This window comes from Theropithecus gelada, chromosome 10 (genome assembly GCF_003255815.1).
Source record: "Theropithecus gelada isolate Dixy chromosome 10, Tgel_1.0, whole genome shotgun sequence".
Taxonomy (NCBI): domain Eukaryota; kingdom Metazoa; phylum Chordata; class Mammalia; order Primates; family Cercopithecidae; genus Theropithecus; species Theropithecus gelada.
Genome location: NC_037678.1, coordinates 6,032,514 through 6,059,344, shown reverse-complemented (window position 1 = coordinate 6,059,344; position 26,831 = coordinate 6,032,514). Strand labels below are relative to the sequence as shown.

Genomic DNA, 26,831 nt, shown 5'->3' with positions numbered 1-26,831 from the left:
ATGGCCTCCACCAAATACACTGGCATTGGTAAGAGCCTCTCTCTGGCCTGGGACCATGTAGGAGCAGCAACCAGGGATGGCGTCCCTCACATATATGGTGGAGTTGTTTATGTGGAAATAAAGGCAGAAGACTAGAGCCAAGCCAGCCAAGCCAGCCAAGCCAGCCAAGCCAACTGGGGTTAGGAGAGATCCTCCTAGGCGGGAAGCCTGGCCCACCTGGGCCCCAGGTCTACAGGGTAACCAGCCAGGTGGGAGTGACAATGGGGACATGGAACTCAGCCTCTTGTTCTGCCCCTTACGGGATGCTGCAAGGTGATGCCGCAAGACATGAACTCGGGGACAGACAGCCTTGGGTTCAATGCTAACTCTGCCACTGGATGGCTGTGTGCCCTTGAGCCTGTCCCTTGCCCCCGGGGTCTAAGTTCCCACATGGCTGCTATGAGAATGGGAAGGTTACAGGGGTCATTACTGTGCGGTGTGTTGCACCAAGCCATTCAGTTGTGTCACCTCACTCCTACTTCTTCCTCCCTCCCCAGCTTCTCCCCTACCCTGCTCTCTGCTCCTGGCTTCCCCGCTGTTTCTCACACTTGCCAAGCAGGCTGCCCACTTAGGGTCTTTGCATTTGTGCTCCTATAGATGAGCACGGCCAGTCCTCACTTGCTGGGTCTCTGTTTGATGCCATCCCCACGGAGAGAGCACGCTCATCCCCATGGGAAACTCGCCAGGGCAGCTGGGGTCATTCCCTCGTTCACACAGTGTTTTGGCAGCACCAGGAGTGAGGGAGTGCCTGCTTTTGGGAAACTGGGAAAGGTTCACGAAGAAGGTGGCATTTCTGGGTTTTGAAGGATGAGTAGGAGTTGGCCTGATCAAGAAGAAAGGCCTCATAATTCCAGCATCAGAACAAGTATTGGTTAATAGAGTGCAGAATGGAAGCGTTGATTGAGAGGCAGGGAAAGAAGTGATGGTAAAGAAGAGAGGGTGGTGTTGACGCCAGGGTCCCGGGGAGTTCTTCCAGCATATTTTCGGCTGAGGGCCGGGGTTTTCCTGGGAGCCTGGCAGGCGCGGGGGTTATGAAAGCCATAAGGCTGCTTGTGTCCCCACCCAAGATCTGCCCAGGGTTCGATATACAGTCAGTGCTCACAGACAGTGCACCCGTACCCACGCAGGCTGAGGTACTTGGAGGAGCCAGGATTCTGGGTGTCCCGAGCTGTGACTTCACCAGCCAGAGCGAAGGGGGTCCAGCCCCACCAGGATGGCCTCTTGCAGTCAGCCCGGAAATGCCAACCATCAGAGTAGCAGCGTCAGAGGGAAATTTCACAAAACCTAGGCCAGATACAAGAACACTTTGTTAGCCTCAAATCCTTGGTGGCCAAGAACACGCACAGAGGTTCGAGTGCTTCACTTTGCAGAAAGGACCAGCTCTCACCACTGGGGCCCATGAGGGAGATGTGGGGAAGACACAGGCCGGCGCGCTCACGGCAGACCTTAGGAGTGGTTGGTGGCCAGGTGCAGTGGCTCATGCCTGTAATCCCAGCACTTTGGGAGGCTGAGGCAGGTGGATCACCTGAGGTCAGGAGTTCAAGACCAGCCTGGCCAAAATAGTGAAATCCCGTCTCTACTAAAAATACAAAAATTAGCTGGGCATGGTGGTGGGCACCTGTAATCCCAGCTACTTGGGAAGCTGAGGCAGGAGAATCACTTGAACTTGGTAGGCAGAGGTTGCGGTGAGCCAAGATCATACCATTGCACTCCAGCCTGGGCAACAAGAGTGAAACCCCATCTCAAAAATAAATAAATAAATAAATAAATAAATAAATAAATAAATAAATAATTGGCAAGCAAGGGAGCAGTTGTTCTCAGTGTATGGGGAGATGGAGCCTGGCAGGCTCTGCTCTGCCTCTCCTTGACATGGCTCTCAGGCAGGGGCATCAGTGCCAGCCCCTCGCCTCTCCTCAGCACCTGGCCAGGAGGAGCCTCAGCCTTCTGCTCCATGCCGGGCTCCTGTGCCTATGCCCATGCCCCGCGCCTGTTCATTTCAGCTCTGCCCACAGTGATGTGCCTCCGCTGTGGCTCTGGCTCTGGCTCCAGAACGTTCTCAGGCTCAGCCTTAACCCCAGCCAGATGCATCAGAGCCTTTAAGTTTGGCTCCTGCTCTGAGCCTGAACAGATGGGGGCAGAACCCACACGGGCATGAAGTGGAAGCTGAGCTCCGATGCTCTGAGCAGTCCCTTCCCCCTCCTCTGTGTGTGACCGCTGGGCTCCTGGGTCCCAGCTCCTGGCCAGCAGTGTGGGCTGCAGAGGAAGACTCATCTGGGTTCGACTTATCACCCTGCTGCCTCGCAGCCATGTGGCCTTGGGCAAGTCACTTCACCTTTAGGAGCCTCGGTTTACTCATCTGTGAAATGGGCATCACAGAGCCTCCTTCAAGGCATTGCTGTCCAGATTAAAGGGGAAGCTGTAAAGTCCCTGCACATAAGACCCCTCACTTCTGGCTGCCAGTTTCCAGCAACATTCCCTCGCCTGGGAGCAGCCATCCCTGCCCTCTCAGACTCTCCCTCTGCCCACACGGACCCCACGTGGGCATCCATTTAGCATCTCACATTCCCCACGGCCCAGGAACATCACCAAGTCAGGCGGGGCTGAGAGCATGGCTCGTAGCAAAAGCAGAATGTGGAGAAAATCAGATGCTTTTCTCAAGGGGAGCCTTCTAATGAATGTTCTTATTTTACTCTTTTAAGCTTTCAAATAAACAATAAATATAACTCCATTCAAAACATGAATTAACTTCCATATTATAACCTTAGGCAGGCTGCCACACTCTGCCCCTGCCTCTGAAGTTGTCGTTTTCATTCATTTCTCTTTGCATCTTCTAAAAGTGTTTCTTCATGCAAATATAGCAAATCTATGTCCTTACTCAGAGTGTAGCACTTTGAGCCGCTGTTTTCACTTAGGGGCATAGTCTTCTTGACAAATGGCAGTCTTCCTAATTTTTTTCTGCTCCACACTTGATCCAGTCAGCCCCCTATCGATCGACTCAGGGGCTATTTCTCTTTTTTGCTACTATAAGTCATGCTTTGTGAATTTCCTTGCCGGGATGCCCGTGTCCGGAGGGGTGCTCCGTGGGGGCGGGGGAGGGGCAGGGGTTTCTATAGGACAGATTCCTGCCAGTGGGGCTGGTAGGTCAAAGTGCAGGTGAGGCCGGGCGCGGTGGCTCAAGCCTGTAATCCCAGCACTTTGGGAGGCCGAGACGGGCGGATCACGAGGTCAGGAGATCGAGACCATCCTGGCTAACATGGTGAAACCCTGTCTCTACTAAAAAATACAAAAAAACTAGCCGGGCGAGGTGGCGGCGCCTGTAGTCCCAGCCACTCAGGAGGCTGAGGCAGGAGAATGGCGTGAACCCAGGAGGCGGAGCTTGCAGTGAGCCGAGATCCGGCCACTGCACTCTAGCCTGGGCGACAGAGCGAGACTCCGTCTCAAAAAAAAAAAACAAACAAACAAACAAAGTACAGGTGCACCAGGCAGTTGCAGCAGAAATCGCCAGGTTCCCTTCCCGAGAGGACCAGCATGTTCCAGTCTGCCGGCCACCGTGCATGCGGGGCCTCTGCCCCCTGCCTCGTCCAGAAGGTGAGGCCTGATTTATCTGCAGCACGTTTGCTACTCAACCATCCAGATTCCAGAGCCGGCCTGGGCTGGGCCAAGGGTGCGCCTTGGGGACAGCATGGCTCTCAATCTAAGAGCAGCTCCGTGGATCCACGGAGCCCGGGCTCCATTCCTGCCTCAGCCTGGCCTGACCCCACAGCCAGCCCCACCCCTGAGGCAGCGCCACACAGAGAAGCTGTCACTACTCATCCCTGCCCCAGTCAGCCTCAGTCCTGCACTGCCTACCCGCCCCTCCACTGTCCCCACACCCCACCCAGCCCACCTGCCTGAAAGCTTCCTCGCCCCGACTTCCTGACACCTTCTGAGTTTGCACAGAGAAGTTAAGTAACTTGTCCAGGGCTGCACAGCTGAGAAGCAGAGCCTGGAGGGGACAGTGGCAGCCTGACTCCAGGGTCCCTGCTCTCGCCCAGGACACCCTCTTACCTCTGCATCATCAGCGTTGCTCAGCAGTGTGTCAATGGAGAGGCCTGGGGCCATCTGTTAGGAGGTGGGGGCAGGTGGGGACAGGAAAGGGTTCAGGATCAAGGTAGTGATGAGGGGACTAAGCCCAGCACACCCAAGGAGCTTAAAGCCATGGGGGTACCTGACAGTCCAGGAAGAAGCAGGGAGAACGCTTGAGGCTGGGGCATGGGGGAGGTGAGCCCTGTTCAGCCCTGTCCAGCCCGGGTGCCCTCTGCGAGCTCTGCTGACTCCACCCCGCACTCAGCATGTACTGGCTTCTCCCCTCTCCCAGGTGAAATTTCACTCATCCTTACAACCCAGCTGAAACATGCCCTCCTCCAGGGGCTCCCCCAGCCCCGTGTCCCGCTCTCTGATACCTGAGCACACAGGTTCCAGCTCCTCTACACGCCCCAGGCTCCTCAAGGGCAAGGCCTGGGCCTGACCTGCCTCTCTGTCCTCAGCGTGTCCAGCCCAGACTACATCCAAGCAGGTGGCACAGAGGGACACTCACTCAATGGGGTCCCCTCCACATGTGCTAGGGGCTGAAGTGAGCAGAGCGGGGGAGACAGTGAAGACATCGGGGAGGATGTGGGTCTTCGGCACAGTGACCCACAAAATGTGGACCCATGGCTGGGCAGAGCAGGTGCCTCTGAACCACACAGCCACTCAGACCAGCTCTTCCCAGCTCAAGTCCACCCTGGCCGGACAGGGTGCCATTGTCTCCCACAGCCCAGCATGGGCACCTCAGCCCGTCTCCAACCAGCTCACCTGGGCCCAAGTGCCAGCCCTAAGCCCTCTGCCAGGGATCCATAGCAAGAAGGGGGAGCTTCGGGCAGCCTGCAGCAGGGGATGCGTGTGGCCTGGAATGACACCTACCTGGGTTCAGATACCACCTCCCTCACTGTGACTGAGTGCAGGCCCCAAGGAAAGGCCAGCAAGAGGCCTGGAAACAGAATATGCAAATCAGCTACACCTGGCCCAGGTATCCCGCATGTGTTGTTTGCTTGTGGTCTCAGGTGTGTGGGATCTGCTGCTGCAGGTGGTTGGGGGTGCCTGGTCCAGCCCTCCACCTTGATCCTGGCCACTCCCAAGCCTGGGCTCAGGACTTCTCTCTGAGCTGTGCTCACTCTGGGTGGAGGGTGTAGAGGGCAGAGCATGGGATTTGCCTTCAAGACCTGCAGTTTGGGTTCCAGCTCCCCCTTTAGCAGCCAGGTGACCTTGGATGGGACTCTGAGTCTCAGTTTCCCCTTACCTGTGAAATGGGACTGATAGAATTTACCTAATCTGAGGTTTGATGTGACAAGGTGACCACACCCCTGGCTCATGGGCTCCGTTGATGTTTGCCATCATTATTGGGGCTGAACCAGCCTCACCCTTAGCCCAGGCTGGGGTCTCACTGATCCCCCGGCCCCACCCTGATTCTCTGGGGCTAGTAAGGGTGGAAGTAGAGGGGGACTTGGCCTGGGAGACATTCTTGAGAAAAATGCCCCCAGGGAGCCTGGGTTTCCCGGGCTGGAGAGGCAGGGGGAGGAGAGGAAAGGGTGCAAGCTCATGAACCCCTGTTAGAGCACACCCTGTGTCGGGCGCTGGCCAAACAGATCCACCCGCACCTCTCGGCATCCCAGCAAGTCACTGGGTCTTGCGTCCCCACCTGACGACTGAGAAGACAGAAGCCCGGAGCTGTGATCCGTTGCTAAAGGTCAGCTCCAGGCTGCCTTTCCTCTACACTGTGTGAACTTGGGTAAATTCCTTCACTTCTCTGAGCGTTGAGATCCTCATCTGTAAACAGGGGTGCTACCACCTAATTTCCAGGGTACGCAGGCCACTCAGACCTCGCCCATGAGACAGGGGCCTCCCTGAAGGCAGGCCATGTCTTTTTCTTTTTCTTTTTCTTTTTTTATTGAGACGGAGTCTCACTCTGTCGCCCAGGCTGGAGCGCAATGGCACAATCTCAGCTCACTGCAACCTCCACTCTCGGGTTCAAGCGATTCTCCTGCCTCAGCCTCCCGAGTAGCTGGGATTATAGGTGCCCACCACCACACCTGGCTAATTTTTGTATTTTTAGTAGAGACAGGGTTTCACCAGGTTGGCCAGGCTGGTCTTGAACTCCTGACCTCAGGTGATCCGCCCACCTCAGCCTCCCAAAGTGCTGGGATTACAGACGTGAGCCGCAGCGCATGGCTTGTCTTTTCCAACTCTGAAGTCCAGTCCGGGATCACTCTCAGGCATGTGGATCGCTCTGCATGCCTGAGATCCATTCTGTAAACTACAGATCCATGTCACTCCCTTCTTAATCCCTGTCAACAGCTCCACAGGACTCCAGGGCTGGGTCCAAACTCACAGTCCTGACGTTCAAAGCTCTCTAGGACCCAGTCTCTGCTTAGACCTGTAGTCCCACATCCCGTCCTGCTCACACCCATGCCCTGTGCCCTTGCAACCTTCAAGAGCTTCGTCCCTGCTGGTCTCTGCCAGGGATGTTTTTCAGTCACCTCCTCTACCTGGTGAACTCCTACTCATCCTTTAGAACCCAGCTTGGACATGCCCTTTCCTGCATTCCCGACCTGGCTGTCCTTCCCAACCTGAGCTCCCATGCCCCCTTGTTGCTGTCTGTCCACCTGCTGCTTTCTAACTGTCTGGAACTCCTGACCTCAGATGATCTGCCCACCTCAACCTCCCAAAGTGCTGGGATTACAGGCATGAGCCACTGCATCCCACCAGAGATAAGTAGAACTTAATCTGCAGAAAAGGGAAAGGAAGAACATTCCAAACAGAGGGGAGAGAATGGGCAAAGGCCCTGAGGCAGACAGAGCCACTGGCTGGAAGCATTGCTCCTCTTCCCAGCTCCCAGGAAGACTCCAAACCACAGCCCCCCTTGCACTAAGGTAGAGCCATGTTCCTGAGGTCTGCCCAATGGGATAGGGTGGTCTGCACAGCCAGGCCCTGCCCAGCTCTCTCCTCCTCCTCACTGGAGAACATGAAAGTGGCCTGACTGGGTCCCTGAGTCACCGTATTGGGGACCACCCAGGAGGGCTACACACTTGTGTTAAACCTTTCGTGAGAAAGAAAGCAACTGTGGCCGGGCGCGGTGGCTCCCCTATAATCCCAGCACTTTGGGAGGCCGAAGCAGGTGGACCACCTGAGGTCAGCAGTTGGAGACCAGCCTGACCAACATGGAGAAACCCCATCTCTACTAAAAATACAAAATTAGCTGGGCGTGGTGGTGCATGCCTGTAATCCCAGCTACTCGGGAGGTTGAGGCAGGAGAATGGCTTGAACCTGGGAGCAGTGAGCCGAGATCTCACCATTGCACTCCAGCCTGGGCGACAAGAACGAAATTCTATGTCAAAAAAAAAAAAAATTGCAAACTGTCTCATTAACAACTCATCTAGAGTTCATGTTGTACCAATATTTTGAATACATTGGGTTAAATAAAATGTATTACTAAAATACTTTTACCTATTTCTTTTCTAAACATGGCCCCTAGAAAACTTTAGCCACAAACTCTGTATGTGGCTCAAATGCCATTTCTATTATAGTGCTGGTCTAATCCACCCACTTCATTTTACAGATGGGAAAAGTAAAACACAGAGAGGTTAATGAACTTGGCCAAGGTCACACAGAGGCGTGAGAGTTCTCTGAGAAGCTGAGCTGCCTCACGGGTGTACAGAAAAAAATCCGAAGTCCGACTCATGGCAAAGAAAACTTCCGAGTGGTAGGCATCTCTTGCTGGGATTGAGAGCAGCCGAGGCTAAGCGACCTGCAGGTGTGTGCCCCAGAATGAGGGCGGCTTCTCCCACCAAGGGGCTTCTTAGAGAAAGGAGAAGCACAAAGTCAGCCAGCGGTGAGGACCACGGGCCTTGAGGCAGTGATAGCCCGGCTCGTGCCCCGGGCCCTACCTCATATCTGAGGGTCACAGAGACAGGAGGGAGCAGACGTTGACCCTCTCCTCCCCCAGCTTCACTGCCCACATCAATAAACTACAGATCAGGTGGCGACTTGCCAAGCTGATGCAAGAATGCAGTGTGATGTCTGTTACCGGCCAGGTCAGAACCCAGCTCAAACTGACTTAAGGAAAAAGTGCAACTTACTGGCTCCTAAAATGCAGAGGGCCATGGATTGACCAGCTTCAGGCATGGCTTGACCCAGATTCTCTAGTGATGCCAACAGGGTCTCCCCTTCCTTCCCCCTGACGGGGTCAGGAGAATCGCTTGAACCCCGGAGCGGAGATTGCGGTGAGCCAAGATCGTACCACTGCACTCCACCCTGGGCGACAAGGCGAAACTCTGGCTTAAAAAAAAAAAAGAAAAAGAGTCAATCATTAGTGTTCACATAACAATGACTATGAAAATGCTATTCACAGCTGATTGCAGAGTACACTATGCTATGTACTCTTCCTTACACAACATTTTGTCTTTCTGAAGTTAATATTCTTTGCTTTGTTTTGTTCTTAGCTTGTTCCCAAGTTCCTGTTACCAAACTCCCTATCAATTGTCTATCCCTTGAGGCATTCTCTTCTCAAAGCTCTCCCCGGGGCCCCCAGCAGGCTACAGCTCTCGCTGGGCTATGGTCCGCAATGTCTCAGTGCAAGCTGGTGCCCCGGACACTCCTTAACCTCTTTCCTAAGTGGGATTGTCTGTGTCCATCGTTCTATATCTTTCTCTCTTGATTTTTGCTTATTTTGATGGAAAACATCCTCCAGTAGCTTCACGAGAAAGAGCTCATACAAGCTAAATGTTTGCTATATTGCAAAGCTCAAAATATCTTTTTTTTTTTTTTTTTTTTTTTTTTGAGATGGAGTCTCACTCTGTCACCAGGCTCTAGTGCAATGGTGCAATCTCGGCTCACTGCAAGCTCCACCTCCCGAGTTCAAGCGATTCTCCTGCCTCAACCACCCGAGTAGCTGGGACTACAAGAGCACACCACCACGCCCAGCTAATTTTTGTATTTTTAATAGAGACGAGGTTTCACTACATTGGCCAGGATGGTCTTCATCTCTTGACTTTGTGATCCGCCCACCTTGGCCTCCCAACGTGCTGGGATTACAGGTGTGAGCCACCGCGCCCGGCTTTGAAATATCTTTATTCTACTCTCCTAGCTGATCAGTGGCTTCAATGGTTTCCTAGGCCAAGTTCAGTCCAGGAAGGGAAGCCACAATGAGCCACAATGAGGAGGGGCCCATCATAGGAATGAGATCTCGCACAGTCCGAGGAAGAGCAGGGGAGTGGAGCTGGGGAGGAGGGGAGTAGGTGAGTCAGGACAGACTCAGCAGCCAGCCGTCCTGAAGCCCAGCTCAGAACTTGCAAGGAAGTCACGAGAAAGTCACGCACATCCAGCTGCAAGGGTCAGGATGCAGGGGGAGGTCTGGCCAAGAGGCTGCAGGAGCTGCTGCCTCTGCAGCTGCTACCTCTGTGGGGAAACCCAGGGCCACTGTCAGGGCAGCAGGGTCAGCGGGGGGAGCACGAGCAGGACCCAGGGTGAGGAAGAGTGAGGACACCCTGAAACTCACAGAATACCTCTGCAGCAGTCTCTCCCCATCTCAGATCACAAAGACGCTCAGAGGAGCACTGCCTGCCAACAGCCCGCAAGTTGTCAGCCTGCCATCTAAACAAGCCCCTTCTCACTATATTTAACTTCCTAATAAAGACAGTGATGAAATCAGGCTGCTTCCTCACACGATGCAACTGTTTCTTATTAAAATCTAAAGTGTGTTAACCTTCTACCCTCCCAGCCTCAAAAAGAGACTTTCTCCATCTGCGGAGGGGGCAATGCCCCTTCTGGCTGAGTCACACTCCCTCTTTGACATCCTGTGACTTAAACATCAAGATGTAAGGCCAGTCACGATGAACATAGCTTATGTAAGATAACAGGTGAATGGAAGACGGAAATGATCATTGGTTAATACGGGGGTCGGGCGTGGTGGCTCATGCCTGTAATCCCAGCACTTTGATAGGCTGAGGCAGGTGGATCACCTGAAGTCAGGAGTTCAAGACTAGCCCGGCCAACATGGTGAAATCCCATCTCTACTAAAAATACAAAAATTAGCTGGGCGTGGTGGCAGGTGCCTGTAATCCCAGCTACTCAAGAGGCTGAGAAAGGAGAATCACTTGAACCTGGGAGGCGGAAGTTGCAGTGAGCCGAGATCACATCACTGCACTCCAGTCTGGGAAATAAGAGCAAAATTCTGTCTAAAAAAAATAATAATAATAATTGGTTAATTGATTGAAAAGGTTGGTAACAACAACATAAGTAAGTACTCCTAACTGACCCTCTTTCCTTCCACCGCCACGCACATGGCTGTGCCTGGCGTGTACGGCCTCCTCTCCTGTATTCATCCTGTATTTCCTCTGCCCAAAGCAAGCACAGCAGCTGGGTTCCTTGCCTAGCGTGGTGACTACACCTTTGGAGATCCCTGGTGTCGCTATTGTCATTGTTTTGGGGCGCCACAAACCACGCCCACAGAAGACGGCCAACTTAATGGAGGAATGTTGTGTTTGCTCTAAGGGCTCCGCCGAGCCATCTTTCCCTCGTCTCTCTTCCTATCCTCCAGCCTCTTTATTCCCTGGGACACGGTAATATTAAAAATAGGCCAATTATAACCTTACAATGGCCTTTAAGTGTTCAATGAAAGGAAGAGTCCATGTCCCTCCCTTTAAATCAAAAGCTAGAAATGGCTAAGCTTGGTGAGGAAGGCATGCGAAAAGCTGAGACAGGTCAAAAGCTGGGGCTCTTGAACCAGTGAGCCACGTTGTGAATGCAAACAAAAAGTATCACTCTGTCGCCCAGGCTGGAGTGCAGTGGCACCATCTCAGCTCACTGCAACCTCCGCTTCCCAGGTTCAAAAGATTCTCCTACCTCTGCCTCCCGAGTAGCTAGGATTACAGGCACGTGCCACCACGCCTGGCTAATTTTTGCATTTTTAGTAGAGATGGGGTTTCACCATGTTGGCCAGGCTGGTCTCAAACTCCTGACCTCAGGTGATTCACCTGCCTCAACCTCCCAAAGTGCTGGGATTACAGGTGTGAGCCACCACGCCCGGCCAAGAAAAAGTTATTGAAGGAAATTAAAAGTGCTACTCCAAGTTGGGCACAGTGGTTCACGCCTATAATCCTAGCACTTTGGAAGGATGAGGCGAGTGGATCACCTGAGATCAGGAGTATGAGACCACCATCTCTACTAAAAACACAAAAATTAGCCGGGCCTGGTGGCACATGCCTGCAATCCGAGCTACCAAGGAGGCTGAGGCAGGAGAATCACTGGAACCCAGGAGGCAGAGGCTGCAGTGAGCTGAGATTGCACCACTGCACTCAAGCCTGGTCGATGCAGTGAGACTCCTCTCAAAAAAAAAAGTGCTACTCCATGAACACAGAATGCTAAGAAATTGAAACAGCCTTCTTGCTGATGTGAAGTTTGAATGATGTGGATGGCAGATCCTACCAGCCACAACATGTTAAGGAAAGGGGCCATTTCCATAATGTAAAAGTGCAAGAAGCAGCAAGTGCTGATGAAGAAGCTGCAGCAAGTTCTCCAGAAGATCCAGCTGAGATCATCGATGCAGGTGGCTACACTAAACAACTGATTTCCAATGTAAATAATATAGCCTTCTATTGGAAGAAAATGCCATCTAGTGTATAGCTAGAGAAGACAAGTCAATGGCTAGCTTTGAAGCTTCAGAGGACAGATTGACTCTCTTGTGAGGAGCTAGCGAAGCTGGTGACTTTAAGTAGAAGCCAATGTCAATTTGCGATTCCGAAAAGCTTGAAAATCCTAGGAGCCTTCAGAATGATGCTATACCAGCCGGGCGCAGTGGCTCACACCTGTAATCCCAGCACTTTAGGAGGCTGAGGTGGGCAGATCACCTGAGGTCAGGAGTTCAAGACCAGCTTGGCCAACACGGTGAAACCCCATCTCTACTAAAAATACAAAAATAGCCAGGTATGGTGGCGGGGACCTGTAGTACCAGCTACTCAGGAGGCTGAGGCAGGAGAATTGCTTAAACCTGGGAGGCAGAGGTTGCAGTGAGCCAAGATCATACCATTGCACTCCAGCCTGGGCGACAGAGCGAGACTGTCTCAAAACAAAAGAGAGAGAGAGAGAGAGAGAAGAGAGAGAGAGAGAGTCAGTCTTGCTTTTTCCCAATCATTCTAATTTAGATACGAGGTGTTGTGAATTTAATTGCATTCTTCAACTGCATTCACCTGCGAGATTAGACTTGGGGACTGGTTTTCAAAATCTCTCAATCCTGTGACTACAAGAGATGAGGATCTCTTTCCCAGAAGTCAGAGACACACTCGTCTTCCCAACCTGGACCTTGTGCTGGGCATTTACAATCCTGAGCTATCATTTCCTTCTCCAAATTCCCCAAAACACTTACATGTCGCAAGCCAGACCCACTGTCCCTTTATTCCTCATGGCCACTAAAAACATTCTCAGCTGCAGCTTCTCAGTCACTCAAAGCGTGGCCTCTATAGGCACTTGGTCTGGGAGACGCTGGATGATGATTTAAGTAGTTGCTTTGCCAACCCATGCCATGGATGACAAATCTCCTAATTACCTCTGGCCATGGGGTTGTTAATGCCTTTAAATCTAGCCAAACCAGAAAATCAATTCTAGATTTCTATGCGTATGTTTCTGTTCCCTGGAAACACTTCCAAAGATGCCAAAAATTCTATTAGACAGTGATTGGTTAGGGAGCAGAGCTAGTATGGATGTTATTGCAGAAATTAGACCTTGTGGCCAGGTATGGTGGCTCATACCTGTAATCCCAGCACTTTGGGAGGCCAAGGAGGGTGGTTCACTTGAGGCCAGGAGTTCGAGGCCAGCCTGGCCAAAATGGTGAAACCCCGTCTCTGCTGAAAATACAAAAAATTAGCCGGGCATGGTGGTGAGTGCCTGTAGTTGCAGCTACTGGGGAGGCTGAAGCAGGAGAATCGCTTGAAGCCAGGAGGCAGAGATTGCAGTGAGCCAAGATCGTGCCACTGCACTGTAGCCTGGGTGACAGAGCGAGACTCCATTTAAGAAAGAAAAAAAGAAGAAGGAAGGAAGGAAGGAAGGGAGGGAGGGAGGGAGGGAGGAGAGAGAGAAAGAAAGGAAGGAGAAAGAAAAAGAAAAAAAGAAAGAAGAGAGAAAGAAGAAAGAAAGAAAGAAGGAAGGAAGGAAGGAAGGAAGGAAGGAAGGAAGGAAGGAAGGAAGGAAGGAAGGAAGGAAGGAAGGAAGGAAGGAAGGAAGGAAAGAAAACAGAAAAGAAAGAAATTAGACCTTGCACAATAGTGGGAGGGGTTGGAAAAGGGAAGGTCCAGATGGGCAGAGGGTCACTAGCCACCTGTTGTCCACACAGGTGGACAAGTCAGGCTTGCAGGAAAACCCTGAAGCCAAGTGTATCCAACCATAGATGTGAGAACAAGCCAGAGGGGTTTTAGGGAGGGTCTGGGAGAAGCCTTTGCCTCTGAGACGGGCGAGACAGGCCTGGGGCTGCAGGTGGTCAGTGGGGCTGGCAGAAAGAAGAGTGTGGGTGCAGAAGAAAGACTGAAAATAAACTGGAACTCACTGGGCACTTCCGCAAAACCCTGTCATCGATCAGAGACTTTCAGGAATTAATGGCTACTACACCCCGTCTGCTGCTCAAGTCCTGCAAATTAGCTTCTTGGCCAGACTTCATGGATAAAGGAATTTTGTTCACAACAGTAATTTTCGGCACACTGGGTGTAGAAATCTCCTGGAATTGCTCCACGGTTCTCTCACTCCCAAAATTGCTATTGAAAAGTTAGAAGATATTCTTTTCCCCCATCCTCTGTATACAGCTCCTCCTCCGCATCCCCCAGCTTCATTTCTCTGTCCCCAGCATCATGAAATGTCAGGGTCATCTGTTTGGTCTTGGTTGATTTTCATCTATTTTTCTGGGCAATCAGTGGTCCTGCAGGTAGAAAATGTTTTCATTGTTTCCTTGATAAATGCTTCCCTCTGCCTTTCTGTTCTCTCCTTGTGGAACTTCTGGGCTTTCCTCTCATTTTCTTACCTTTTCTCCTCATTTTCTCTGGGTCTTTATTTTTTGTTCTTCTTCTTTTGAGACGGAGTCTCACTCTGTCACCAGGCTGGAGTGTAGCAGTGCAATCTCGGCTCACTGCAACCTCTGCCTCCCGGGTTCAAGCGATTCTCCTGCCTCACCCTCCCGAGTAGCTGGAACTTACAGGCGGGCACCACCATGCCTAGCTAATTTTTGTATTTTTAGTAGAGACGGGGTTTTATCGTGTTGGACAGGATAGTCTCGATCTCTTGATCTCATGATCGGCCCGCCTCCGCCTCCCAGAGTGCTGGGCCTGAGCCACCGTCCCTGGCCCTCTGTGTCTTTTTTGTTCTGCTTTCTACCATAGTGGATCATATTGAGTTTCCAACTTTTCTGTCGAGTTTTTCATTTCTGTAATATTTTTATTTTCTAAGCACTCCTGTTCTGTTTTATGGCTGCTTGTTCTGACAGAAGGATGTCTTATTCCTCTGAGCAGATCAGTGATGGTATTTTTAACTTTTTCTTTTCTTTCCATAGTGTCATTTCCTCCGAGTTGCTTCTTGCTGATAGTTTATTTCGGTCACATCTTTCATCTGGTGACCCTGGGTTGCTGTTCATATTTGACTGTGCAGCTCTAACAGAGCTGGTTTTGAGTGGCTGCCCTCAACCACGACGGTACTGCACTTGCCCTGCTGCCGTTAATCATTATAAAACTGGAGGGGGGGAATAGATGAAATATTGTTTTCAGATCTCAACATTCAACACTCAGTTACTGTCATTCATTACAAAATGAATCAACATCCAAAAATTAAAGGTGACCGCCCATATGACCAGCTCCACAGATGCAGAAAAAGCATTTGATAAAATTCAACAGTCGTTTGTCAGAAAAAAACTTTTAGCAAACTAGGAAAAAGTTTGAAAAGATACTTCCTCAACCTGATTAAAGGCATGGACAAACAAAGCAAAACAAAATTCTACAGTTAGCCTCACACATCACAGTGAAGAACAAATGCTTCCTCCCGAAGATTCAAGCAAGGCAGGGATGTGAGCTTTCTGTTCAGCATTAGACCAGAGGGCCTGCCCAGGAAAACTCAGCAAGAAAAAACATTTTTTTTTGAGATTACAGAATGGAAAGGAAGAGATAGACCTGTCTTTATTCACAGATAATATTATATATGTTGGAAAAGCTAAGGGATTTTTTAACTGCTTTACTAGTAAGCAAATTTAGCAGGTCACAGGATAAAAAGGCAATAGAGGAAGACAAATTTCTATACACTGTAATGACTGATACTAAAAGTAATACTTTTGCAATACCATAAAAAACATCAAATACTTAGGAATACATTTAATAAAATATGTGTAAAACCTCTACATTAAAGGCTATAAAATAATGTGTTCTGGCTGGGCACGGTGGCTTATGTCTATAATCCTAGTACTTTGGGAGGTGAGGCAGGCGGATCACCTGAGGTCAGGAGTTCGAGACCAGCCTGGCCAACATGATGAAACCCCGTCTCTACTAATAAAAAAAAAAATACGAAAATTAGCCAGGTGTGGTGGTGCATGCCTGTAATCCCAGCTACCCAGGAGGCTGAGGTAGGAAAATAGCTAGAACCCGGGAGGTGGAGGCTGCAGTGAGCCGAGATCGTACCACTGCACTCCAGCCTGGGCAATGGAACCAGGCTCTATCTATAATAATAATAATAATAATAATAATAATAATAAATAATGTGTACTGAGATAAAATAAAGATGAAATAAGCAAATGGGGAGATATAGTATGGTCACTGATTGGAAGACTTAATATTTATAAGATAGCAATTTGCCCCAAATTTATCTAATGATTCAATGCAATCCCAATCAAAATCTCGACAAACCACTCTATAGTGGCAAAAAGCAAATCGGTGACTGCCTAGGGGCCAGGGTGGGTTGGGGATTAAGGAAACAGAAGAGTCAGAGGGAAACTCCTGGGCTGATGCTCATGTCCATTGTCTTGATTGTGATGATGACTCACACAGGAACACACGTTTCATAACTTACTAAACTGTGTACTTTAAATGTGTGTCATTTATTGTATGTCGATTATAGCTCAATGACACTGTTTTCTTTTCTTTTTTTTTCTTTTTTGAGACGGAGTCTCGCGCTGTTGCCCGGGCTGGAGTGCAGTGGCCGGATCTCAGCTCACTGCAAGCTCCGCCTCCCGGGTTTACGCCATTCTCCTGCCTCAGCCTCCCGAGTAACTGGGATTACAGGCGCCCGCCAACTCACCCGGCTAGTTTTTTGTATTTTTTTAGTAGAGACGGGGTTTCACCATGTTCGCCAGGATGGTCTCGATCTCCTGACCTCGTGATCCACCCGCCTCGGCCTCCCAAAGTGCTGGGATTACAGGCTTGAGCCACCGCGCCCGGCAATGACACTGTTTTCTAAAATATCTTAATCTCAGCAGTTATTTTGTTATGTTTTAGTTTTGTTTTCTGTTTTTTGCTTTTTTCAAACAGTCTCACTCTGCCACCCAGGCTGGAGTGCAGTGGAGCAGTCTCAGTTCACTGCAACCTCTGTCTCCCAGGTTCAAACGATCCTCCTACCTCAGCCTTCTGAGTTGCTGGGATTACAGGCACATGCCACTATGCCCAGTTAATTTTTTTGTATTTTTGGTAGAGACAGGGTTTCGCCATATTGCCCAGGCAGGTCTTGAACTCCTGACCTCAAGTGATCCACCCACCTCGGCCTCCCAAAGTGCTGGGATTACAGGCGTGAGCCACCGCACCCAGACCTAGCAGTCATTTTTAAAGTTAAAAGTTGATTCTTTTTTTAAATAAAGAAAAGAGGTTTAATTGGCTCACAATTCTGCAGGCTATATAAGGATGGCTCCAACATCTGCTCGGCTTCTGTCAAGGACCTCTGGAACTTTGCAATCACAGCAGAAGGTGAAGGAGAGGCAGGCGCTGCACATGGCAAGAGCAGAGCAAAAGAGATGGGGAAGCAGCGCCACACACTTTTAAACAAGCAGGTCTCATGAGTACGCACTCACCATCCAGAGGACACCACCAAGCCATAATGGATGCGCCCCCATGATCCAATCACCTCCCACCAGGCCCCACCTGCAACATTGGAGGTAATCAACGTGAGATTTGGGTGGGGACAAATATCCAAACTACATCATTCTGCCCCTGGCCCCCTCAAATCTCATGTCCTTCTCACATTGCAAAATACAATCACACCTTCCCAATAGTCCCCTGAAATCTTAACTCATTCCAGCATTAACTCGGAAGCCTCAGGTCCGATCTAAAGTCTCATCTGAGACCTACTCCTCAGTACAGTTTCTGTGTTAGACCACTCGTGCATCGCTATAAAGAAGTACATGAGACTGAATAATTCATAAAGAAAAGAGAATTAATTGGCTCATGGTTCTGCAGGCTGTACAACCATGGCTTCAACATCTGCTTGGTTTCCGTGAGGGCCTCCAGAATCATCACAGTTGATTCCAAAATGTAAGCAGAAATTGGAAAACCTTGAATTGCTAATAAAAAGTCTTCAAAAAGAAAAATAAGATTGGAGGACTTTTACGATACAATTTCAAGACTTGCTATAAAGTTATGATAGTGAAGACAGTACAATAATGGCATAAACATAGACCAATAAAAGCACTAGAACAGAATAGAGGCCAGACGGAAACTCACATTTGTACGGTCAATTGATTTATTTTTACCTTGGGTGCTAAAGCAAGTTAGGGAAAAGAAAAATCTTTTTAACAAATGCTGCCCAAACAACTGACTATAACCCCAAGGGGGTTACCCTCCATTCTTTAGCTGAGTACTGATCAGTGCACGCATGTGAGGAAGTGACCTCAGATTAGAAAAAAAAACACTGGAACAAAGCTTAAAATTAAGCCTCAGAAGGATCTGACTGTTTCCAAGTAACTGATCTAATGCCCAGAAAATTTTGTAAAAAATATTTAAAGGAATACAGGTGAAATTAATTAATTAATTAAACCACACCCAACAATGAGAGTTCACAATTTCTTGTACCTAATCAAAAATCAGCATCCATGCAAAGAGGTAGAAAAAGACAGGTCATAATATGGGGAAAAATCAGTCAGTAGAAACAGACCCAGACATGACATCGATGATAGAATTGTCAGACAAAGATACTAATACAACCCTAAGAAATAGACTCTATTTGTTCAAGAAAATAAAGGCAAGCATGCGCCTGATAATAACAGACATGAAATAGTTTTTTAAAAGACCCAAGACAGAGTTTAAGAGATTAAAAACACACAACAAATTAGACAACACAGAAGAAAAGTCAGGTGAATATGGATACGTAAGACTAAGAAGTTATCAAAAAATGCGGGAAAATAAGTGAAATATAATGAACAAAGCATCAAATGACCTATATGCATGTCATTGGAATCTCAGAAAAGAAAAGCGATGGGGAAGAGGGATGGACACAAAAAAAAAAAGTTTGGAAAAATAGTGGTCATATTTTTTCAAATTTAATGAAAACTATCAATCTGTAGATCCAAAAATCTCAATGAACTCAAGCATAAGAAACATGAAGAAAAACACACCAAGGTGCCTCATAATCAAATTTCTGCAAACAGATGTTGTTAAAGGAAAGCATTAAAAGCAGCAAGAGACCAAAAAAAGACACATCACACGCACAAGAACAAAGACAAAGGTTACAGAAAGCTTTTTAGAAGAAACAATAGAGGTCAGAAGATGGGTGACACCATCACTTTGAAGTATTGATGGAGAATTAATTGTCAAGTTTGAACTCTATATAGAGATAATATATTTTTAATGAAGACAAGGTAAAGATTTAATTTAATGTAAGAAACTGACAGATTTGATCCCAAGCAGACCAGCACTACAAGAAATGCTAAAAGACCTCCTTTGGACAGAAGGAAAATGATGCACATACTAAGCAGAAACCTGAATAAACACCTAAGAATAAAGACCATCAAAAATGCGGATCAGGCTGGGCACGGTGGCTCACACCTGTAATCCCAGCATTTTGAGAGACCACAGCAGGAGGATCACTTGAGCCCAGGAGTTTGAGACCAGCCTGGGCAACATAGGAAGACCCTGTCTTTAAAAAAAACAAAAAAACAAAAAAACAAAAAACTACACAAATTAACTGGATGTGGTGGCATGTATCTGTAGTCCTAGCTACTCAGGAGGCTGAGGTGGGAGGATCACTTGAGCCTGGGGAGGCTGAGGTTGCAGTGAGCCAAGTGACACCGTTGCCCTCCAGCCTGGGCAACAGTGAGACCCTGTCTCAGAAACAAAACAAAACAAAAATGGTAATCATGTCAGTAAATGTAAAAGACATTTTTAAAATTGTTTATGCCCTTTAAAAGATTATTGCTGTTTCAGGCAAGAATAACAACAATGTATTGTGAGATTTATAATAAACGTAGAAGTAAAATCAAGGTGGTACTAGTGCAAAAGCAGAGAGATGTAAAGGGAAGGGCACTGTCGTGGGAGCTTCACACTCCATGTGAAGGGGTGCAGGAGTCCTCGAATGTTAACTGTGATGAGTTGAAGATGTCTACAATAAATACTAGAGCAACTACTTTTAAAACACAGGATGGGGGGTAGCTAATATGCCAATGGAGGAAATAAAGTAGAACTATTAAAATATCCAATAAAGGCAAAAGAAGGAAAGAGAAGCAAAGAATAGATGAGACAAGTAGCGGGAGAGAAAGCAAAGCAAAAGATTTAAATTCAATCGTAACTATATCACTTACTTCAATGTAAGTAGTCCAGACACTCTAATTTAAAGGTAAAGATTGTGAGACTGATTTCAGTTTTTTGTTGGTTTTTTGTTTTTTGTTTGTTTGTTTGTTTGTTTTTTGAGACAAAGTCTCATTCTATCGCCAGGCTGGAGTGCAGTGGCACAATCTTGGCTCACTGCAACCTCCACCTCCCGAATTCAAGCAATTCTTCTGCCTCAGCCTCCCAATTATCTGGGATTACAGATGCCCACCACTGAGCCCAGCTAATTTTTTGTAGTTTAGTAAAGAAGGGGTTTCACCATGTCGCCCAGGCTGGTCTTAATCTCCTGACCTCAGGTGATCTGCCCACCTTGGCCTCCCAAAGTGCTGGGATTACAGACATGAGCCACCATGCCCGGCTAAGTTTTTTTTTTTTTTTTTTTTTTTTTTAAGGTAAAACTCTATATACTGATTACAGAACGTCAACATTAAACATAAAGACACACATAGGTTAAGAGTAAAAAGATGGAAAAAGGCTGGGCGTGCTGGCTCATGCCTGTAATCCCAGCACTTTGGGAGGCCAAGGCGGGTAGATCACCTGAGGTCAGGAGTTTAAGACCAGTCTGGCCAACATGGTGAAACCCTGTCTCTACTAAAAATACAAAAAATTAGCCACAGTGGCGGGTGCCTGTAATCCCAGCTACTCTGGACAGGAGAATCGCTTGAACCCAGGAGGTGGAGGTTGCAGTGAGCTGAGATCACACCACTGCACTCCAGCCTGGTGACAAGAGTGAAATTCCATCACAAAAAATAAAAAAATAAATAAATAAAGATGGAAAAATATATGCCTTCTTAAGATTAACCTCAAAAATCTCAAAGTGTGGATATTAATATTGGAAAGATAGAGTTTAGAGAAAATAATATTACCAATAATACAGAAGGTCGTTTAATGATGAAGGGGTCCCTGCATCAAGAGACAACTAATTCTAAAGGTTTATGCACTTGTTAACAGAAATTCAAAATACATACAGCAAAACTGACAGGACAGAACTGAAAGAAGGAATAGACATATCTACAGTTGTAACTGGAGATTTCAATAACCCTGTTTAATAATATAATGATTAGATAGAAAATTGGTAGAATATAAAAGATTTGAACATTATCAACCACGTAACCTAATCAACATATAAAACACTCCACCCACAATAGAAAAAGCACACTGTTTTCAAGTAGCACAAAACGTTTACCAAGATAGACAATTTCCTGGGCCCTAAAGCAAGTCTCAGAAAGTTGGAATGGGTTTAAATCAGACAAAGTATATTCTCTGACCACAATTGGGTTAAATTAGAAATCGATAATGGGGAGACGCCTGGAAAATGCCCAAATATTTTGAAACTAAAAAACACATTTCTAAATAATTCACTATTTAAAGAAGAAATCACAAGTGAAATTATCATTTTTAACTACATGAAAATGAAAACTTCGCATATCAAAATATGTGGGATACAGCTAACGCAGTGCACAGAGGGAAATTTTTTTATTGGTAAATGCTCCTATTAGAAATGAAGAAAGTTTTCAAATTCACTTAAACTTGCATCTTAAGAAATCAAAGTAGAGCTAAGTAAGTAGAAAAAAGGAATGATGAGAAGCAGAAATTAATGAATTGGAAAACAGGAGAAAAACAAAGAAAATAAATAGAAACAAAGGTTTGCTCTTTTAAGTAAGTTGTTAAAATTAATACACCTGTAGCCAGACTAATCATGACCGAAAGAGAGCAGACACAAGTTTTCAGCATCATGAATGAGAGAGGAGATACCACTACAGACCCTACAGACATTAAAAGGATAATATGAACATTGTGATGCCAATACATCACACAACTTAGATAAACTTTCGACAAATTCCTTGAAAGTGTTCATACTGCCGAATCTCACTCAAGAAGAAATAGACAACCTAAATAACTTTATACCTAGTAAAGAAATTTAATTTGTAGTGAAAAAAAAACCTTCCAACAAAGAAAACTCCAGGTCCAAATGGCTCCGCTTGTGAATTTTACCAAACATATAAAGAAGAAATAATGCCAGTTCTATACAAACTCTTTCATAAAATTGAAAATGTTGGAACACACCTAAATTCATTCTGTAAGGCCAGCAATATCCTGATATTAAAACTAGACAAAAATATTACAAGAAAAAAAAAACTACAAACCAACATCTCTCACAAAAGTTCTTAAACAAATTTTAGCATATCAAATTTAAATTCACACACACACACACACACACACACACACACACACACACACACAGATAGAAAGAATAATGCACCTTGTTAGCATGGGGCTTACCCAAGGAGGGCAAGCTTGGTTTAACATCTGAAAATCAATGTAATTCACCATCTTAAAAGGCTAAATAAGAAAAACATTAGATAGAAGAAATAAGACGTGGTGTCCAATAGATGAGTTGGGTGATTATAATTAATGTTAATTGATTATACGTTTCAAAATAGCTAGAAGGAAGTAATTTGAATGTTCCTAGTGTAAAGAAAAGATAAATATCCATCCATTGTGATTGCAATTACCCTGATTTGATTATGTAAATGTATCAAATTATCACGTGTACCTCAAAAATATGCACAGCTATTATTTATCAATTAATTAGTTAAAAATATTTTCAAAGAACAATATAATCCTCTCAATAGATACAGAAAAGGCATTTGACAAAATCCAACATCCATTCCTGATTTTCCTTTTTTAAACTCAACAAACTAGAGATAGAAGATTACTTTCTCAACCTGAAAAACGGCATCTAAGGAAAATCCACAGTTAATATCATAGTCAATGATGAAAAGCTAAATGCTCCCTCCTTCCCCCGCAAATCAGAAATGAGGCAAGTATACCTACTCTTACCACTTGTACTTAACATTGTATTGGAGGTGCTTACCAGTGTATTGAGGCACAAAAAAGAAAAAGAAATAAAGGCATCCAGATAGGAAAGGATGTACTAAAACTGTCTTTATTCATAGACAACATGGCTGTTTCTGTTGAAAATCTAAACAAATCTACAAAAACCCACAAGAACTAATAAGTGAGTCTGGCAGGGTTTCAGGATACAAAATCTATGGATAAAAATTAATTGCTTTCTATATACCAGCAATGAACCATCAGAAATCGAAATTTTAGAAAATAACCATTTAACATAGCATAACATGAACTATTGAGGATATAAACAAGAATTGTTCACTGGAAACTATGGAACAGTGGCAAGGGAAATTAAAGACCAAAATAAATAGGGTGATACAATGTGTTCATGGAGTGAAAGACTGGACATTGTTGTGATGGTTACTATTACATGTCAACTTGACTGGGCTAAGGGATGCCCAGGTAGCTGGTAAAACATGATTTCTGGGCATATATGGGAGGGTGTTTCTGAAAGAGATTAGAATTTAAATCAGTAGACAGAGTAAAGACATCCACCCTTATAAATGTGGGTGGGCAAAAATGCAGAGGAAGGATGAATTCTCTCTCTCTATTTCTTTTTCTCTCTCCCTCTCTCTCTCCCTCTCCCCCCCCCCCCCCCCCCCACCTCTCTCCTTGAATTGGGATATCCATCTTCTTCTATTCCTGGACACTAGAGCTCCTGGTTCTTAGGCCATCAGACTCTGAAACAGACACCAGCATTCTTCTGCCCCTACCCAGTACTCAGGCCTTCAGACTAAATGACAGCACCTGCACTCTTGCATCTCCTGGTTGCAGGTTGCACATCATGGGACTTTTTGACCTTCATGATTACATGAGCCAATCCCTACAATAAATCTTCTCTCATATCCATCTGACTAGCTGTATACAGATAGATAGATATACTATTGGTTCTGTTTCTCTGGAAACAGAAGAACCCTGAGAAAACCCAAACTAACGTAATTGTTATGATGTCAATTCTCCCCAAATTGATCTATAGATGTGCCACAGTCCCAATTAAAATCCCAACAGGCTTTTCTGGTAGAATTTGACAAGCCGATTCTAAAATTAATATGAAAATGCAAGCAACTCAGAATAACCAGAGTTGTTTTGAAAAAGAGGAACAAAGTTGGAGGATTTATACACTTGGTTTCAAGACTGATTATAAAGCTACAATAATCAAGACTGTGGAATTTGCATAAAGATGAACATATAGATCAATAGAAAACAGACTGTAGAAATAGACCCACACATATATAGTCAATTGATTTTCAACAAACGTTTAAATAAACTTTTTCAATAAAAAGTGCTGAAATGATTTCACAGCCGTATGTTTTTAAAAAATGAAACTTGAAACTTCACATTTATACAAAAAGTCACTTGAAATGCATTGTAGATCTAAATGTAAGAGCTAAAGTAAAACTTTTTCAAGAAGATATAGGAGAAAATCTTTGTGACTTCAAGTTTGGCAAAATATATTACAAAAAGCACAAATTATAAAAAGAAAAATTGGATAAATTGAACTGCAGCAAACTTAAAACACACTGTTCCACAAAAGAAAAGGAAAGTCACACACTAGAAGAAAGTACATACAAAATACGCATCAGACAAAGGGCTTGTATCTAGAATTATGTAAATAACTCGCTCGGCGAAGCCCGAGTCCTGTCCTCTCACCCTCCTCCCCGGACAGCTTGAGCTTCACCACTCACTCCACATTCTCCACCAACTACAGGTTTCCCTGGGCTCTGCCCAGACGCCCAGCTATGGTGCCCGGCCAGTCAGCAGTGCAGCCAGCGTCTATACAGGCACCGGGAGCTCTGGTTCCAGGATCTCCGTGTCCCATTCCACCAGCTTCCAGGCCGGCGTAGGGTCTGTGGGCCTGGCCACGGGGATGCCTGGGGGTCTGGCAGGAATGGGAGGCACCCAGAACGAGGAGACGATGCAAAACCCGAACGACCGCCTGGCCTTCTACCTGGACAGAGTGAGGCACCTGGAGACCGAGAACCGGAAGCTGGAGAGCAAAATCTGGAAGCACCTGGAGAAGAAGAGACCCCAGGTCAGAGACTGGAGCCATTACTTCAAGACCATCAAGGACCTGATGGCTCAGAGCTTGGCAATTATTGTGGACAATGCCTGTGTTCTGCAAATCAACAATGCCTGTCTTGATGCTGATGACTTTAGAGTCAAGTATGAGACAGAGCTGGCCATGCACCAGTCTGTAGAGAGCGACATCCATGGACTCCGCAAGGTCATTGATGACACCAACGTCACTCGGCTGCAGCTGGAGACAGAGATTGAGGCTCTCAAGGAGGAGCTGCTCTTCATGAAGAGGAACCACGAAGAGGAAGTAAAAGGCCTACAAGCCCAGATTGCCAGCTCTGGGTTGACCGTGGAGGTAGATCCCCAAATCTCAGGACTTCGCCAAGATCATGGCAGCCCTCCGGGCCCAAAATGACAAGCTGGCTCGGAAGAACGGAGAGGAGCTGGACAAGTACTGGTCTCAGCAGATTGAGGAGAGCACCACAGTGGTCACCACGCAGTCTGCCAAGGTTGGAACTGCTGAGATGACGCTCATGGAGCTGCGATGTACAGTCCAGTCCTCGGTGATCCACTTGGACTCGATGAGAAGTCTGAAGGCCAGTTTGGAGAACAGCCTGAGGGAGGTGGAGGCCCGCTACACCTTGCAGATGGAGCAGCTCAATGGGATCCTGCTGCACCTGGAGTCAGAGCTGGCACAGACCCGGGCAGAGGGACAGCGACAGGCCCAGGAGTACGAGGCCCTGCTGAACATCAAGGTCAAGCTGGAGGCTGAGATCGCCACCTACTGCCACCTGCTGGAAGATGGTGAGGACTTCAATCTTGATGATGCCCTGGACAGCAGCAAGTCCATGCAAACCATCCAAATGACCACCACCCGCCAGATAGTGGATGGCAAAGTGGTTTCTGAGACCAATGACACCAAAGTTCTGAGACATTAAGGCAGCAGAATCAGGGTACCCTTTGAGAAGCAGAAGGCCAATAAAAAGTTCAGAGGTTAAAAAAAAAAAAAAAAAAAAAAACTCTTACAACTCAATAATTTTAAAAATCTGGCTGGGCAGGGTAGCTCACGCCTGTAATCCCAGCACTTTGGGAGCCTGAGGAGACAGATCACCTGAGGTCAGGAGTTCTAGACCAGCCTGGCCAATGTGGTAAAATCCTGTCTCTATTAAAAATATAAAAATTAGCTGGGCGTGGTTGTGCATGTTTTTAATCTCAGCTACTCAGGAGGCTGAGGCAGGAGAATCACTTGAACCTGGGAGGTGTGGGTTGCAGTGAGCTGAGATCGCACCATTGCACTCCAGCCTGGGCAACGAGAGCAAAACTCTGTCTGAAAAAAAAAAAAAATTAAAACTTCCCAAAAATGGGCAGAAGATTTAAGCAAACACTTCACCAAAAAAGATATATAAATGGCAAATAAATACATTAAAATGATCTTCAACACCATTAGTCATTGGGGGAGGGGAGTACACATTTTAATCACAGCAAGATACCACTACATATCCACCAGAATACCTAAAATTTAAAGACCCTAACAAGTGTTGACAAAGATATGGAGCAACTAGAATGCATACATTGTTGGTAAGAATGTGAAATGGTACAACCACTTTAAGAATCAATATGGCAATTTCCCATAAAGTTAAACAAAATCAATGTGACCACACAATTCTATGTCTAGTTATTTATTCAATTAAAAAATGAAAGCATGTGTCCACATAAAAACTTGTACAAGAATATTCATAGCACTTTTATTTGTGATAGCCAAAAACTATCAAGAACTCAAACGTCCGTCAACAGGAGAGTGGATAAATATTCCATTCTCAACCATGGAATATCATTTAAGCACAGAAAGGAGCAAACTGCAACACATAGATGACTCTCAAAAACATTCTCCTAGGTGACAAAGCCTGATACAGAAGAGTATGTGCTGTGTGACGTCATCTATATGAACTTCTAGAATAGACAGGGCTCCTCTATGCTGATAGAAATCAGAACAGCACGGCCTGCGAGGGGTGGGGAGGG

General features: G+C 46.6%; 1 pseudogene; it reads left to right on the top strand.

Annotated features, from left to right (window-relative positions):
- On the top strand, positions 1-25,750 carry LOC112633182 (annotated as a pseudogene).
- The last annotated feature ends 1,081 nt before the right edge of the window (positions 25,751-26,831 follow it).